The sequence below is a fragment of the Alligator mississippiensis genome, chromosome 1 (assembly GCF_030867095.1).
Source record: "Alligator mississippiensis isolate rAllMis1 chromosome 1, rAllMis1, whole genome shotgun sequence".
In the NCBI taxonomy this organism is placed as follows: domain Eukaryota; kingdom Metazoa; phylum Chordata; order Crocodylia; family Alligatoridae; genus Alligator; species Alligator mississippiensis.
This window is the reverse complement of record NC_081824.1, coordinates 50,073,134-50,088,813: the sequence shown is the minus strand read 5'-3', so window position 1 is coordinate 50,088,813 and position 15,680 is coordinate 50,073,134.

The following is a 15,680-nucleotide window of genomic DNA, read 5'->3' as shown; positions in this document are numbered from 1 at the left end:
TATATGTCTTGATGTGTGTTTTTGGTTTTCTTCTCACATAATGGGTGTGTGATGGGGGGGATGTGGGGTTTGCAGGAGGGGGGTGGGAAGGGGTGTGGGGGAAGGCGGGTGGGAGTGTGGGTGGTGTGGGGGGATGTGGGTCATTGTGTGGCTAGGTATGGGGTGATTGTGGGGAGACTGGGTGTGGGGAGACCTTGTAGTGAGGCTGCTGAAGAGGGATGTGTCCTCTGACCCCGACAGGGAGCAGCCCACCCATGCAGCACATGGACTGCCCCCCCCCACTTCAGGGGCCCACCTCCACCCTGGAGGGCCAAAGCACCCCCCCCCCCCCAGGATCCCAGGCACCTTGCAGGGCCACAGCCCCCTCTGCACAGGGCCCACAACTTATCTCCTGCAGAAGTGGGGCACTCAAAGCTCACTGCTGCCAGCTTCCCCCCCCCCCCCCCCCGTGGCACAGCCCCGAGCAGTTCAAAGCTGGCACTGCCTGTGCTGCTCATCAGAGACCGGTGCCACTCACAGGTGTCACCTGGGGGCTGGTGACACTTGCAGGGACAATGTGTCACACCGAGCTGGGTCTTGCCAGGACTGGGGTGGCTCACACCACCAGGCTGGTCTGGTTCCAAGGTGGCAGGACCTGGTGCAGTGCACAGGGACAGTGCACTGAGCCAAGCTCAGTCCACAAACGCTTGTAGTATGGGGAACAAATAGGAGGAACTTATCCTCTTGCTAGCTGACACCAAGCCAGACATAGTGGGGCTCACCGAAACATGGTGGGACCCAACACATGACTGGATGGTGACTATCAAGGGCTACAGGCTGTACAGGAGGGACAGGACAGGGAGGAGAAGCAGGGGTGTGGCGCTCTACATCAAGGAGGAATACACATCCTCATCTAGTAGCACAAGGTCAGATGAGGGGCACACTGAAGGGGTGTGGGTTAGAATACAAGGGAGTGGAGGAGAAAGGGACTTAACAGTGGGGGTCTACTACAGACCACCCAACCAAGTGGAAGAGCTAGACCAGGAATTCCTAAGTCAGCTCACGGAGGTAGTTAGGTCAAAAGATGTGGTCATCCTGGGTGACCTGAACTTTCCAGACATCTGCTGGGAAGAGTAGTCAGCCAGGTCTGACCATTTGTGTAGGTTCCTAGCCGAGATACTGGACCTCCATCTAACCCAGGAGGTGCACAGCCCCACCAGGGGAGACACCCTGTTGGATCTGGTGCTGGCCATAGGCAATGACCTTGTGAGGGGGCTGTGGGTGCTTGACCACCTGGGTGACAGCAATCATCGCCTGCTGGAATTCATCATCCAGCTCAAGGTGGCAAAAGCCTGCAGCAAGGCAGAAGCCCTGGACATCAGGAGGGTGGATTTCAATGAGGTAAGACGAATAGTTGGGGAAGTACTAAGGTCCTGGAGGGGAGGGGAGTCGGGTGTCCAAGAAGAGTGGTTGTTCCTTAAGGAGATGATCTTCCAAGCCCAAAGGGAGGTAATCCCAACAAGGATCAAAGGGGGCAAGAGGGCACAAAAGCCCCCATGGCTCACCAAAAGCATACAGGAAAGTCTCCTAGCTAAAAAGGAGGTGTACACCCAATGGGAAGAAGGGGCTATCACCAGGGAGGACTATACCTCAGTTGCTCGGGGCTGGAGGGGGGGCAGTCAGGAAGGCCAAGGAAGAGATGGAACTGGGACTAGCTATCTGGATCAAGGACAATAAGAAGTCCTTTTTTAAATACATAGGGGGCAAAAAGAAGGTACTGGGTAACGTGGGGTCTGTGCAAGACACGCTAGGAAATCTGGTTGTCACACCAGATAACAAGGCTAACCTATTTAATGATTTCTTTGCCTCCATTTTCCTGAGCAGGGACCGGACCAGATCAGCCCATCCACTGGGACACCCTCAGGCCCTGGGGGAGGCACACCCAGGCCCAGGGTCAGTGAGGATCTAGTCAGGGAATTTCTGGAGGGACTGGACGTATTTAAATCATCTGGTTCTGATGACCTCCACCCCAGAGTGCTGAGGGAATTAGCAGAGGTCATTGCAGGATCCCTGGCATGGCTTTATGAGCACTCGTGGTGATCTGGTGTGGTGCTAGAGGACTGGAAAAGGGCCAATGTGGTTCCCATTTTCAAAAAAGGGAGGAAGGAGGACCCAGGAAACTATAGGCCAGTTAGTCTTACCTCGATCCTGGGTAAGCTTTTTGAGAGAATTATCCTGGAGCATGGCCACAAGGGGCCAGCAGGGGAGGTTATGCATAGGGGCAACCAACATGGGTTCATTAGAGGCAGGTCCTGTCAGATCAGCCTGGTGGCCTTCTATGACCAGGTCACAAAATCCTTAGACGCAGGGGTAGCAGTGGATGTAGTCTTTCTACATTTCAGGAAGTCCTTTGACACTGTCTCTCACCCCATTCTCATTGATAAACTAGGGGACTGTGGCGTCGACAACTACACAGTCAAATGGGTTGCTAACTGGCTGGAGGGCTGCACCCAGAGAGTGGTGGTAGACCCGCGCTGTTCAACATCTTCATCAGTGACTTGGACAAGGGGGCAAAAAGCACCCTGCTCAAATTTGCTGACAACACTAAGATGTGGGGGGATGTGGGCATGCTAGAAGGGAGGAATAGGCTGCAATCGGACCTAGGCAGGTTACAGGGGTGGGAAGATGAGAACAGGATGGGTTTCAACACTGACAAGTGCAAGGTGCTGCACTTGGGAAGGAAGAACCAGCAGCATACCTACAGGCTGGGGAACTCCCTTCTTTTCAGTGCAGAAAAGGATCTTGGAATCATTACTGATGCCAAAATGAACACGGGCTGGCAATGTGGGGACGCAGTCAGGAAGGCCAACTGCACCTTGTCATGCATCCACAGATGCATCTCGAGCAGGTCCAAGGAGGTGATCCTCCCCCTCTGTGTGGCACTGGTCAGTACTGGTTGGAGTACTGCATCCAGTTCTGGGTGCCGCACTTCAGGAGGGATGTGGACAGCATTGAGAGGGTTCAGAGGAGGGCCACTCACATGATCAGGGGGCAGCAGGGCAGGCCCTACAAGGAGAGGCTATGGGACCTGAACCTGTTCAGCCTCCACAAGAGACGGCTGAGGGGGGATCTAGTGTCCTGTTACAAACTAGTCAGAGGGGACCAGCAGGCATTGGGGGAGTCCCTGTTCCCCCAAGCACTACCAGGAGTGACTAGAAATAACAGTCACAAGCTGGCAGAGGGTAGATTCAGACTAGACATTAGGAGGCACTTCTTCACAGTCAGGGCAGCTAGGACCTGGAACTAACTTCCAAGAGCAGTAGTGCTGGCTCCTACCCTGGGGGTCTTCAAGAGGTTAGACGAACACCTTGCTGGGGTCGTTTGACCCCAGTACTTTTTCCTGCCATGGCAGGGGGTCGGACTTGATGATCTACTCAGGTCCCTTCTGACCCTACCAGCTATGAAACTATGAAGCTAGGTCCTGCCAGCACTGGGGGTACTCACACCACCAGGCCAGGCTGGTTCCATGGTGGCAGGACCTAGCTCAGTGTGACACATGGTCACTGTGTGCTGCACTGGGTTCTGCTGCCATGGAACCAGCCCGGCCTGGCAGTGCCAGCTGCTCCAGTGCCGGCAGGACACAGATTGGCTCAGCATGCTGTCCCTCTGGATTCTATTGGGTCCTGCCTCTGGTGGCAGCACTACTTGCCCCATGGTGCCTGCGGGGAGGAGGCATACGGTGGAACCCAACCCAGTGTGGCTTGCTAGGCTGGCTTTGCACTGGAGTGGGAATTGTGGCTCTGGGAGGCATGACTCCTTTGCAAACATATGCTAGCTTCGCAGCCTGGCCTGGATCAGGTTGGGTCGGACTGGCAGGGTGAATTTTCCATGAGGCTCAGGTGCACCTGAGCCTCATGGAAAATGCACCCCGCGAGCCCAATCTTGCCCAGGTCATGCAGCTAGTATGCATTTGCACAGGAGTTGCACCTCCTGGAACCGCACGTCCCACGCTGTTGCAAGGCCGGGCTAGTGAGCTGCATTGGGCTGAGCTGGGTCAGGTCTCACTGTGCACTGCCAGCTCTGCTGTGGCTACCACATGCCACTGGTTTCATACTCCAACTGATCGTCCCCTCCATCCCCCCACCACTTGCCACCCCCTGGTCCCACACACCCCTGGGGACAGCTCTGGGGCAGAAACTGCGGCACTGGCAGTAGCAGGCAAGTGGGGCTGTGGCTCTGCTGCAGGCACAGCAGGCAGCAATGCAGTGCTATGTGACCTGGGCTCTGTATATGCTGAATGGATTCAGCCCAGCCCATCCAAGGTCATGCAGCAGTGGGCCAGGCTGGGTCAATTCAGCATGTATGGAGCCTGGGTCTCACAGTGCTGTCACACTGCCTGCTGTGTCTGCAGCACAGCCACAGCCCCACACAGCCCCACTTGCCTGCTGCTGCCAGAGCTGCAGTGGCCGGGTGTGGGGCAGGCATGTGGCACCCCCTCCACTCCTTCCACTCTCTGACACCCCCCGGCATCCCCCCACAACTCCCCATAGCTCCTGACAACCCCCTCCACTCCTGACACTCTTTCTGATATCCCCCCCCACTCCTCATAGCCCCTGACAACCACCTCCACTTCTGACACCCCCCGCCCCAGCATCCCCCTGCCACTACTCGCACCCACCCACCCCATGTCCCTAACTTACCTTTGACAGTGCTGGGGGCAGCAGGAGCACTTCAGAGACACTCTGGTCAGAAACCAGAGTGTTCCTCTTGGAGGATTGACTCCTGGGTTGCCTCGCTGTTCTGCGACGCTTTTTTTTTTTTTGACCCCTGGATATCCATGGGTCTAATTTTGCCCCTGCACTGTAAACTTGCAGCACAGGGAACACTTTTTTGTTCCCAAATGTGCATCTTGCAGCATCTCAAAGGGGTTTGAGATGCTGCAAGATGCACATGCACACACATGTGGACATGCCCTACATGTTTTCAACAAATGTGAGTGGGTACATCTACATAACCAATTAGTGTGCCTGAATAAGCTCTGGCATAAGTTGCTCTAGGTTTTGTTGCTCTTGGGTGCAGTGTTTTCATGTGCACCTAGGACTGCAGTACATTGGAGCAAGGCAGTGCACCCCAGCTGGTTAGGAGCCTGGAGAGTCAGCATACCAGCCCAAAGCTGCTCTACCCTGGCTCAGTGGGCTATGGAGGGGCTGGGTGGGGTATGAGGGTGCTATAGTGTGGCGTCAGGTGCCAGGCAACCCCCTAAATGTGCTCCACTCAGCCCTGGTTACCATCAAAATGTGTATTGTAGCTGAGTAAATAGAATTAGTAAATAGGATAGAACTTGTATTGGGCGGTACTATGTTATGGTGGAGTTAATTAATTTACTCTGACCTAATAGGGGCGAATGTGTAGATGGTGACACTATCTGTCTAGCTAGTTAGTTGAATCCAGTAATGTGCACATGTGGATGCCCACAGTGATTCCAATTGGGGAAGAAATGAAGTAGTATTTTAATTTCCCAGAGACAGAATGAGAGCATGGCTAGAACCCACAGCTGGAGCCAAATTTGTTTTAGAAAACTCAGATGGTTAAAATCAGGTAAATAATTAATTAACAATATGGGTCTTAGAAAGTTTTAGGAAATTTTAACTATCACTGCTAGTTCTTACCAGCCATACTAGTAACCATTAGTTCATACTATTAAAAGGGAGCAGAATTGCAATATCTCTAATTTACTTTTTAATTATTTTAATGCTGCTTGTTTACTTTGTGCTTTCCTTTTTTGTTTAGGAAATGTAACTAAAATTCTTCCTTTCCATTGTGGTTTTTATGCATAAGTCCAATAGTAGAGGTCTTGATTGGCAGATGTGCAAGAAAGAAATCTTGATAATAATTACATTGATTTTCATAAGAAAAAGTTATCAAGCTTTTGAAAAGCTTCCATTCTGGGCCTACTTTAACCTGACAATATCATTTTAGGAGTATAAGAGAAGTACATTATGGGACCCAGGATGAACTGGATGTGTAGCAGCATCTCAGTTTAGTAGTGTCAGTTTTATATTTTTCCTTAACGTGGGAAAGCAATTTCTGTATTCCATTCAAACCACAGACTACAACAATATTGAACAGTGAGAACTGGGCAGAACAGCTGGGCTAAAGTAATGAAAGAGAACTTGAAACAATGAGAGATGATGATGATGATGATGTGTGTGTGTGTGTGTGTGTGTGTGTGTGTGTGTGTGTGTGTGTGTGTGTGTATGTAATGGATGGAAGTGGTAATTAAATGAAAAAACATGTTTGGAAATATTCCAAGAATATGAAGAAGCAATATGGGATATTCAAATATAGGAATTATGAGGCAGACAGCTTCTGTTATGATCAATTTTTATTTTATTGTTTGGGGGTGTTTTTGCAGTCTCTGAATTACAAAACCCTGGAGAGTCTCAATGCTAGAGACAGGATTACTTACTTTGAGCATCTGGAAGAGAAATTCTTTAGAGAATAAGAACTACATATGTACTTAAATCAGAGCAAAATAGACTTTCTCTGTGCTCCAAGAGAAGACCTCAATCCCTTTCAAGAATAAAAAAATATATTTGGGTTTCTGAAGTTGCAGCTTTTAAGCAGTTTTTCATGTATTATATATATTCAGATTAATCTTAATATTAAATTGATTAGAGGGCCCATCAGTATTAATCAACTGATTTTTTTTCTGAAGGAATGTGTTTTTTACCTTCTTTTCTTTGAATCCTTGAATTTAATAACATTGGGTTTTCCTCCTCTAAGGTTGGATCTGCTGAATAAATTAGAGTGAACTCAAACCTTTTGAAAATGAGTGAAACTCATGAAAAATACATTCAGCTAGCATCAGGACCTGGAATCAGTAACTCCTCCTTGATAAGACTTTCTTACTCACCCAGTATTATAATATAACATTTTTATAATTTATATTCTATAATAATGTTATAATTTCATGTAATACAAGTTAGGCCCTTAGGGCCTGATGCTTGGGTTTGGCCAACCAGTGGTCAGCACAAAAGAGTGATGGGAAGGGGGAAGGTACCTATCCATTACCTTTGCCTGCTCTTTCATTTTGAGGTGGGATTCAGGCCAGTTTAGCTTTCAACATAAGCTAAAACAACCTTAGGGATCTTGTGACACATGCCATGGTCTCCATAATCCAAGGAGCTTTTTGCATACATAGAAAAGCCACCCCCTTTTTCTCTGAGCAGAGCTACAATAGTAGGGAGCTCAAAATGCATGCATGAAGAGAGGCTGAGGCTCCATATACCCAAGGAATTTCCCTTCTGAAAATGAAAGCAGCATTTCAGACTGTCATTACTGTCACTTTTTGCTGGTTTACAAATGCAAAGGTGTCTATTATAATGAATAATAACCCCAACATGTTGCTTAGCATTATTAAGAGAAAATCCAAGGAAACACATACCTGTAGAATTTACCTTGCAGGGTATAGCATCATCTGCAAAAGGAATGGTTTAATAAGGACAGGATTGTGGGTATAGTATGACACTATACATTTAGTAATTCCTATACAATTAGACTCACCCTCACTGTGTTACCATATTATAAATACTAAAACCTATTAAAAGTTATTAAAATAATAATACATTTCCTTTAACCCCAATGTACCACAATAGCTTCTTTGCAGAAATTAAAGTATGAATAGGTGAGTATGAATTTTGTGATATCTTTTATCAGACCAACTGTATAGCTGGGATGGCTGCTGGACAACTTTCAGCCATCAAATACCCTTTGTCAGGTCTAACTTAAACCAACAAGCTATTCTAATATACTATATTAGTACTCACAAACATTTTTCTGAGACAAGTGCAGCATATTTCTGTTAATATGCTTGTAAAAATAATATGGCCATACTATAGATATTAACTCATCTGTATTACAAATGGACAATTTTATGCATGCATTTAAAATACGGATGGGAAAAGTATAGAAAACTTCTGTGTTATTTATATTTGGACCTCCCAACATATTAAATTGACCATATGTTTTTTTACAAATATTTTTTAGAAAAACAAACTTCATCATCTGCAAGTTTTTGTCAGGCTTGATCCTACAGTATATTTTTAGAGACCTCTAACAGATCCATGTGAAAGTGCTCTAGGTGTATATAATGGAAATGCTGACAGACCTTCAAGCCAAGTCTAATGCATTTCAGCATTAATTAAATAGCTGAAATGGAAAACAGAAGAAAAAATTAGTTCAAGTTCAGTGGTTACTTGTTACAATTTGTAAATGGGCTCCCTACCATTGAGATATGTAAAATAATGCTCTCGTTAAAAGTTATGTGGAAAATAAAGGTTCTCAGCAAGCTAATTTTACTCAGTTAACAAAGCACAGTTTCAAGCTATTCTTGTTAACCATCCACCCACTTTCTTTTCCTTCACCACCTCAGATTTACAGATAGGAGGTACAATTACAGTTCTTTGTTTCATCCTTAGATCTCTTTACATAATAAAGTCTGCTTTTATCCTGTTGAAACCTGTGTGCTTTCCTTCTTTGTGTAAAGCTAAAGGGTCTAGGTCTTTCTTTAAAATTATCCTTTGTGTTGCTTTTCCCCCCCGCTTCTGGTCTTTGTTGTAAATATATGCTGACTGCGTGCCTGCAATTGAACTTTTCCCCTGGAAATAACACAGTTAAAATAAGAATAAAGAAATCAGGGGTGAAATCCTGGCCCCATTGAAGCCAATGGCAAAACTCCTATTCACTACAGTGAGGTTAGGATTTCACCCCAAACTCCCTCTCTTATTTGCAGTGTTTCCTATGGTCTTGCCTACAGTGCAGCTGTTGCCCCTGTGTATAAGTCAAATGAGTTTGTGTGGCTTAGTTTTGAAGCAGTCAGGGGTTGGGTTCTGGCTGATTGATACAGAAAATATTTTCAAAGTCTCTGAGTTAGCAATAGAAAATGTTTGCACTTCATGACTCTGAGCGGTATGATGATTTGGACCTGAACAAAATAGGTTTTCACTGCCACCAATGACTCTGATGAAGTAGGCTGTTACTTATGACAGCTTATACCTCTCTGAACTAGTTAGTGTCCCTGGCCTATCTTGAGTCTGAATTCAGACTGACAAGTTGGGAAGTAGATAAGGAGAACAACTGAGGCAGCAGGATAGTGAGATGGGGAGCAAAACTAATTGTAAAAATAGAAAAGCATGCATACATACAAATCAAATGAACACGAAGCAAATGGTGGCAACAACTCTGGGAATTTTAAACTTGGTAGAATAAAGTACCTGGCAGAGGTGCAAATAAAAGTGTGATGGGATCTGTGCATGATCCCCACAATCTCCATTCCTGCCATGCCACATGTACCTGGGAAGAGGTGTGATGGTGGGGCTCCTCCTGCACTGGCAAGTAGCAGCAGGGAACCCCATCAACTGATGAGGCTCCTGATCACAGGAACATACTGTGAGTCCCCATGGTTAGAAGCCATCAGCTGATTCAGGCTCCCAGCAGCTGGGAGCTCCTTCAGCTGCTTCAGCTCCAAGCCTGCCCAAAGTTTCAAATTAACAGTGTGATAATAACACAAAATATGTGTAATAACTTTGTGGCTTATTCCTTGCTTTGTCATTAACTGGTTCATCACGTCTTAAGTATAACATGGGCCAGGGGCCTAAGGAGATGAAAAGGCCCTCATCTGCCAATCCAACACAGTGGGACTCCAACATAAAAAAAAAAAAAAAGAAAGAAAAAGAAACTATAGCTCTAGTGCTTCTGTTGCTTACACTGCTTACGCTGAGGGATGAACAGATGCCTTAAAGAACTAAAAATGTTCCTGTTTTCTGGGTCTATCCTGGTATTTCACATGTGCAATGTTTTCTAAACCTCTAAAACAGAACTATTCATTCAATTGGCAGTCTGAAGGCCATGTACAACCCACAAACTCTTAACTTATAACCCTATGGGCGCATCCACACATACAAGCATGTGCTCTTGCAACAGCTCAAATAGAAGCAGTGCAAACTTGACCCGGGGCTTTTTGTCTCAGCACACATGCTTGGACATGCACATTGGTGTGGGGCAAATTGTGCCACTTGGGGCAAAATAAACCTGTCTGGTTCCTCCCAGATCCACAGCCAGGGGGAGCTAGAGCTCAGGGCTAGCACCTGTGCTGTCCCCAGTAGTAGAAAAAGCTGCCCTGTCCTGGCCCCATCAGTTCAAAAAGCTGCCCTGGCGAGTAGCTCAGGAGCTTCTGGGGCCCGGCCACTTGGTACCTGTGGACACTACCTCTTGTGCCAGCTGGACTGTTGAAGCAGCCCTGAGAGTTCCCTGCACCCTTTACTCACTGCAGCAGTCTGGCAGTGGGGGCTGCTGCTTGGCTGTGACCTGCTGTGCACCTGCCAGACCTGGATGGAGACTGCACAGCCAGTAGAGGCATCTGGCCTCCTGGGCCAGCTGCCAGTGGACTGTGGCTGCAAAGCTGGCTTTTGTACGGTACTACTGCCATGTGTGCCCCCTTCCCGATCACCTGGGCACCTATCGCCTGGAAGATGTTCCAGGTGTGGTGGCCTGCTTTGAACTGTCAAAGCATGTTCTCTTGGCCCCAACTGACCAGGAGGTCAGGCACAGCCAGCTGAGTCCAAGGTGCCAGCTCTGAGCAGGCTCCTCTGCCTGGGTCCTGCCATTTGCCTCCCTAGCAGGAAGTCTTGTGTTCCCTATTTGAACACTGAAAAATTCCTGATAAAAAATCCCAAAGTCATTCTGTAAAATACCCTGAAATCCATGTTCCTCCACAATTAAAACAAAAGATCACTATGTGTATATATATAGAGAGAGAGAGAGAGAGAGAGAGATTGGTTGGGCAATGTTTATTGATATATCGGCAATGTTAATTTGGAAGCCTCTATCATACCAGTGTCTCAATCATCATAATAAAGTGAATTCTAAATACCTATATGTTTTACTGTCCCCGCCAGGGCCCTCAGCCCCCCAGAAGAGTTACAGCCCCCCTCAGGAGTTACAGCCCCATAATAGGGGAAACAGCCCCCCCCTCAGGGGCCACAGTCCCCCCAACAGCAGCCAAATGGCCCCTTCAGGGGCTACAATCTCCCCCTTCAGGGCCCACATGACCTAACCCCGCTTGCTCCCCCAGCCCCCCCGGACTGCTGCCCCACTTGGCCCCATGCCCCACCCACTCCTGCAGCCCCCGCAATGGCTGCTACACCCAGCTTCACCCTCTCACTCCCCCAGACCCCACTAATGGCTACCCTGCCTGGCCTTACCCCTGGCTTGCACACCCAACCCCTCGATGGCTGCCCTCCCATCCCAGCCTCCAGCACTTAAAAAACAAGAAAAAAGAAAAAAGAAGCCTCTACTCATGGCAGGACCAGGGGCTCTGGGGCCTCTTCCAGCACCAGGCAGCAGCAGACAGTGTGGGGCAGAAGGTCCTGGCTGGGGCTGCTGGGGCTGACATCTGGCCCTGTGCAGTGCAGGGTGGGGGTGGGCAGTGACCCCAACAGCAGCTGGAACTGCCCATGAGTGCCAGGGTTGGTTTTTTTTTTTTTAATTGCCAGGATGCTGGGGTGGGGGGGAAGTGATTAGGGGACTTGCGGGGCTGGGGCCAGGTTGGGCAGTGATGGGGGGCTCAGGGGGCAGGTGGGGCTCAGTGGTGCAGGGCTTGGGGAGGGTTTCAGGGGCAGGCGAGGGAAAGGCCAGGTGGGGCAGGGATTGAGGGGCTGGGGGAGTGGGTGGGGCCAGCAGGGTTTCCCCCCCATCGTCCCCTCCCCCCATCCTCCAGCTTCCCCACCCCTTACTTACCTGCAGTGGAAGCTGGGTCCAGTTCCCTGCAGCTGGCACACTGGCTGCTACCAGAGTGTCTCTGTGGAGGATCTAGCCTCCGGTTGCCTCAGGTCACAGTCCAGAAACATGCCTGGCCCACTTTTTTTCTCTGCGGGTTTTTTTGAACCCTGGATATCCAGGGGTCTAATTTTGCCCCTGCGCTGGAAATTTGCAGGACGGGGAACATTTTCTCATTCTTGCATGTGCCTCTTGCAGCATCTCTAAGGAGTTTGGGATGCTGCCGGAGGCACATGCGGGCTCATCTGGACACGCCCTATGGTTGCATCTCCTGCTGCTGTGCAGTGGAGAGGACCTAGGAATCCATTTGCTGCCTGTGTTGCCTACAAATTTGGGGGTGTGGGGAGAGTGCATATTTACATCTGTATTTAATTTTAAATAGATGGGTAGCCTTATTGGAACTCATTTCCTAAAGACAGAGATTTGGGGGAGAAACCAAAATTATTAGTGAAATAGTTGGTAACAGAGATATTTATAGTGAAATAAATATAAGGGAAAATATTTAAAATGTTGCCATTCTTCATTGTTACACTTTCAAAAGAAATATGTCATTGCATTTTGTTTTATAATTTTCAAAGCAAAATTGTTCAACTTTTTCTGTGAAAAAAGTCAATTATTAACAGTGCCCCCGCCAACAGAAAATTGAAGTAAAATGTTAAATGAAAGACTTTCATGTGATCATATGAGCACCCAAACCAAAACATTTCAGTTTGGCATCAACAAAACATTACAAGTTAATATAGAATGACAATACTTATTTTTCTGTTTTGTTCTAGAAAACAACAACAAAAAACAAAACAAAAAAAATGCACTCTGTAATGCCAATCAAATGACTCCCCTCCTCCCCCTCCCCATGTCCAGATAAATTGTTTTTCCTTCTGAATGTTCTCTTTCTATTATTTCTAAGTTCTCCTTCATGGGAAAAATGTACATGGTATTAAGGTGCTTTCCATCTAGTGAAGAAAGTCATGAAAAGAACAAACAGGTGGAAGTGAAAACCAGACAAATTCAAATTAGACATAAGCCACCATGTTTTAATACTGTGTTTGATTAACCATGGGGGAAAAAAAATTCTAATGAAAGTTGTGAACTCTCCATCTCTTGCTGTTTTTTATGTTCAGACTTAGTTTGCAAGTGTTTCTGGAAGACAGGTTGTAGGGCTCAACAGAAAAGGTGGGTGAAATTTAATTTACTATGCTATAGAAAATAGATTAAACAATCTAATTATATCTTTTGGTCTTAAATTGCATGGCTTCTCCATACATACATATGCATAGAATCACAGTCATGGAGTCCAGAAGGTCACTTCTGCACAAATAACTCTTAAAGACCCCAAGGGCAAATACCTGGGCTAACTCATTTTCTTGTTAGCAAATGTTTATACCTGTATAGATGTCATTAAGTTAATTATTCTAGTGCTAAGAAGACATCCCCCAAGAGCCTTTGTCCTCTGAAGTTGATAATAGAAAAAGCATCAGGTCTTTGACGTTAACTAAGTGGGAAAGTTATGGAATTACACTTCTGTGTATTCCTTTGAAAACTGAGATGTACTATGAAAACCAGAAAGGATTTATCTTATTATGAAAACTAAGGTTAGTGCCAAGCTCACAAAATTAATAGCCACGAGAAGTGGAATCAAAAGACATGTTTCACAAGGTGCTTTAATAAAACAAAATCACTATAGCACGTAAATCTGATACCTGCATTATACCTTCTCCATACAAAAGTATAATTTGTCCATAAAATGTTTGAGTACAAAAAAACTAAAGGTTACCATGCTTCAGCAGTAGCACCTACATTAAGTCTATAGGCTACCACAGAGGCATAGATTCCTTCATGGTAACCTAAAAAATGAGGCATTTAGTTAACCTGGAAAGCAGGATTAGGAGATGAGTGGAGCTATGAGAAGACTCATTTCTCACAAAGTGATCTGAAAAATGAAAAACATCAAGAAAGTAGGCCTGTGCAAGTAGGCAGCTATTCAATCCATCTTTGGATCTGGCTGCTTCAGATGCCAGGGATTTGATGCAGAGCTCCATACTGGGTTCCTGCTTTGATCCAGCCAAAGCAGCTCCGAAGCTTCAGAGCCACCTCAGAGATCTGGCCATAGGGTATAATGGGGAATCAATTAAATATCTATAACTTTGTTGTTTTTTGTCTGATTTGGATGAAACCTGTAGCAGTGGTAGCCTCTGCTGAGAGCATGAGGTCTGCCAAGTGTCAAGAAGATTGGTGTAGGGGTTTAGGGGGAACTATACCCCAAATTCTTGAAAGCAAAACTAATGCCACGTGTGTGTTACACCACAGTGGGGTGAAAACTACAGGGGTGGTAGCCCTTGCTGAGGCCAAAAAGCCTGTCAAGTTTCAAGAAGATCAGTGCAGAGGTTTGCAGCGAGCTGTACCTCAAGTTGCTGACAGGCAAAACTCATGACATAGATCACCCTGAGTATGTTAAGGCACAGCGGGCTGAAAACTACAGGGGTGTTGACCCCTGCTTAGGCCACAAAGCCTGCCAAGTTTCAAGGAGATAAGTGCAGAGTTTTGGGGGAAACTGTACCTCAAGCTGCGGACAAGCAAAACTCGTGACATGGGTCACACTGTGTGTGTTAAGGTGCAGCAGGATGAAAGCTACAGGGATGGTAGCCCCTGCTGCGGCCATTAAGCCTGCCAGCTGTCAAGGGGATAGGTGGAGGGGTTCTGGGTTCTGTGGTCCTGTACCTCTAGTTGCTGACAGGCAAAACTTGTGACATGGGTGCTTGTAGAACTGACTGTCTCTGTCTTGGGGCAGTTGATTGTCTGTATTGATTCTTTCCTCTCCTTAGTCTGTGGTTTTGTAGGTGTTAATCATTGCTAATTAACTGGTTACATTAGCTAGCAACTGTGTATTGATTTGACCCTGAGTGAATCATGATTGATTGGTAATTGGTAACACAGTAGCTTAGGAGCCAGACCTGCAGTAGTTCCCCCCCCCCCCCCCCCCCCCGGCCCAAGACAGACACAGTTGCACAAACACCCATGTCATGAGTTTTGCCTGTCACCAGCTAGAGATGAAGGCCCCAGACCCCCCCCCCCTGCACCTATCTCCTTGACAGCTGGAAGACTTCATGGCTGCAGCAGGGGCCACCACCCCAGCAGCTTTCACCCTGCTGTACCTTAACACACACAGGGTCATCTATGTCATGAGTTTAGCCTGCCAGCAGCTTGAGGTGCAGTTCCCCCCAAACCCCTGCACTGATCTTCTTGAAACTTGGCAGGCTTTGCGGCCTCACCAGGGTCTACCACCCCTGCAGTTTTCACCTCCCTGTATTTAAACACATAGACGTGACGTGTTTTCTTTCAAGGATTTGGGGTGCAGTTCCTCATTACACCCTATGGCCAGATCTTCAAAGCTATTCTGAAGCGCTTCGGAAGCTCTGAACCACTCTGGAAAGCCTAACGAAGCCAGTACTTTGATCCAGACATGCTGCTTCAGATGCCAAAGTGTCCGAAGCTTCTCTGGATCCAAAGCACGGTCCTAAGCCTTGCACAGCCCTACAAAAAAGTCAATGCTTTGCAGTATGAATGTGTAGACCTGTGAGTTTCTTCTGCATTCCCAAATACATTTGGCTGAACCCTGAAAATAGTGATTAATATGCTTCACCCTTCCAAGCTCCAAATGTAAATCACCATAGGTTTTGCCTCTCTTGTATTTTGAACAGTAATCCTTGTCTTAGTGTGTTTGAATGAAAGACATTGCATATAGAAACTTTTAGTGGGAATCGTTGTCTAAACATTTATAATAATGATGTGGTAAAGTTGCTGCTAGCCTTTCAATATTTTAGCTTGAATACAGACTCTAATGTCTATTAGGGGTGTGCAAAGCT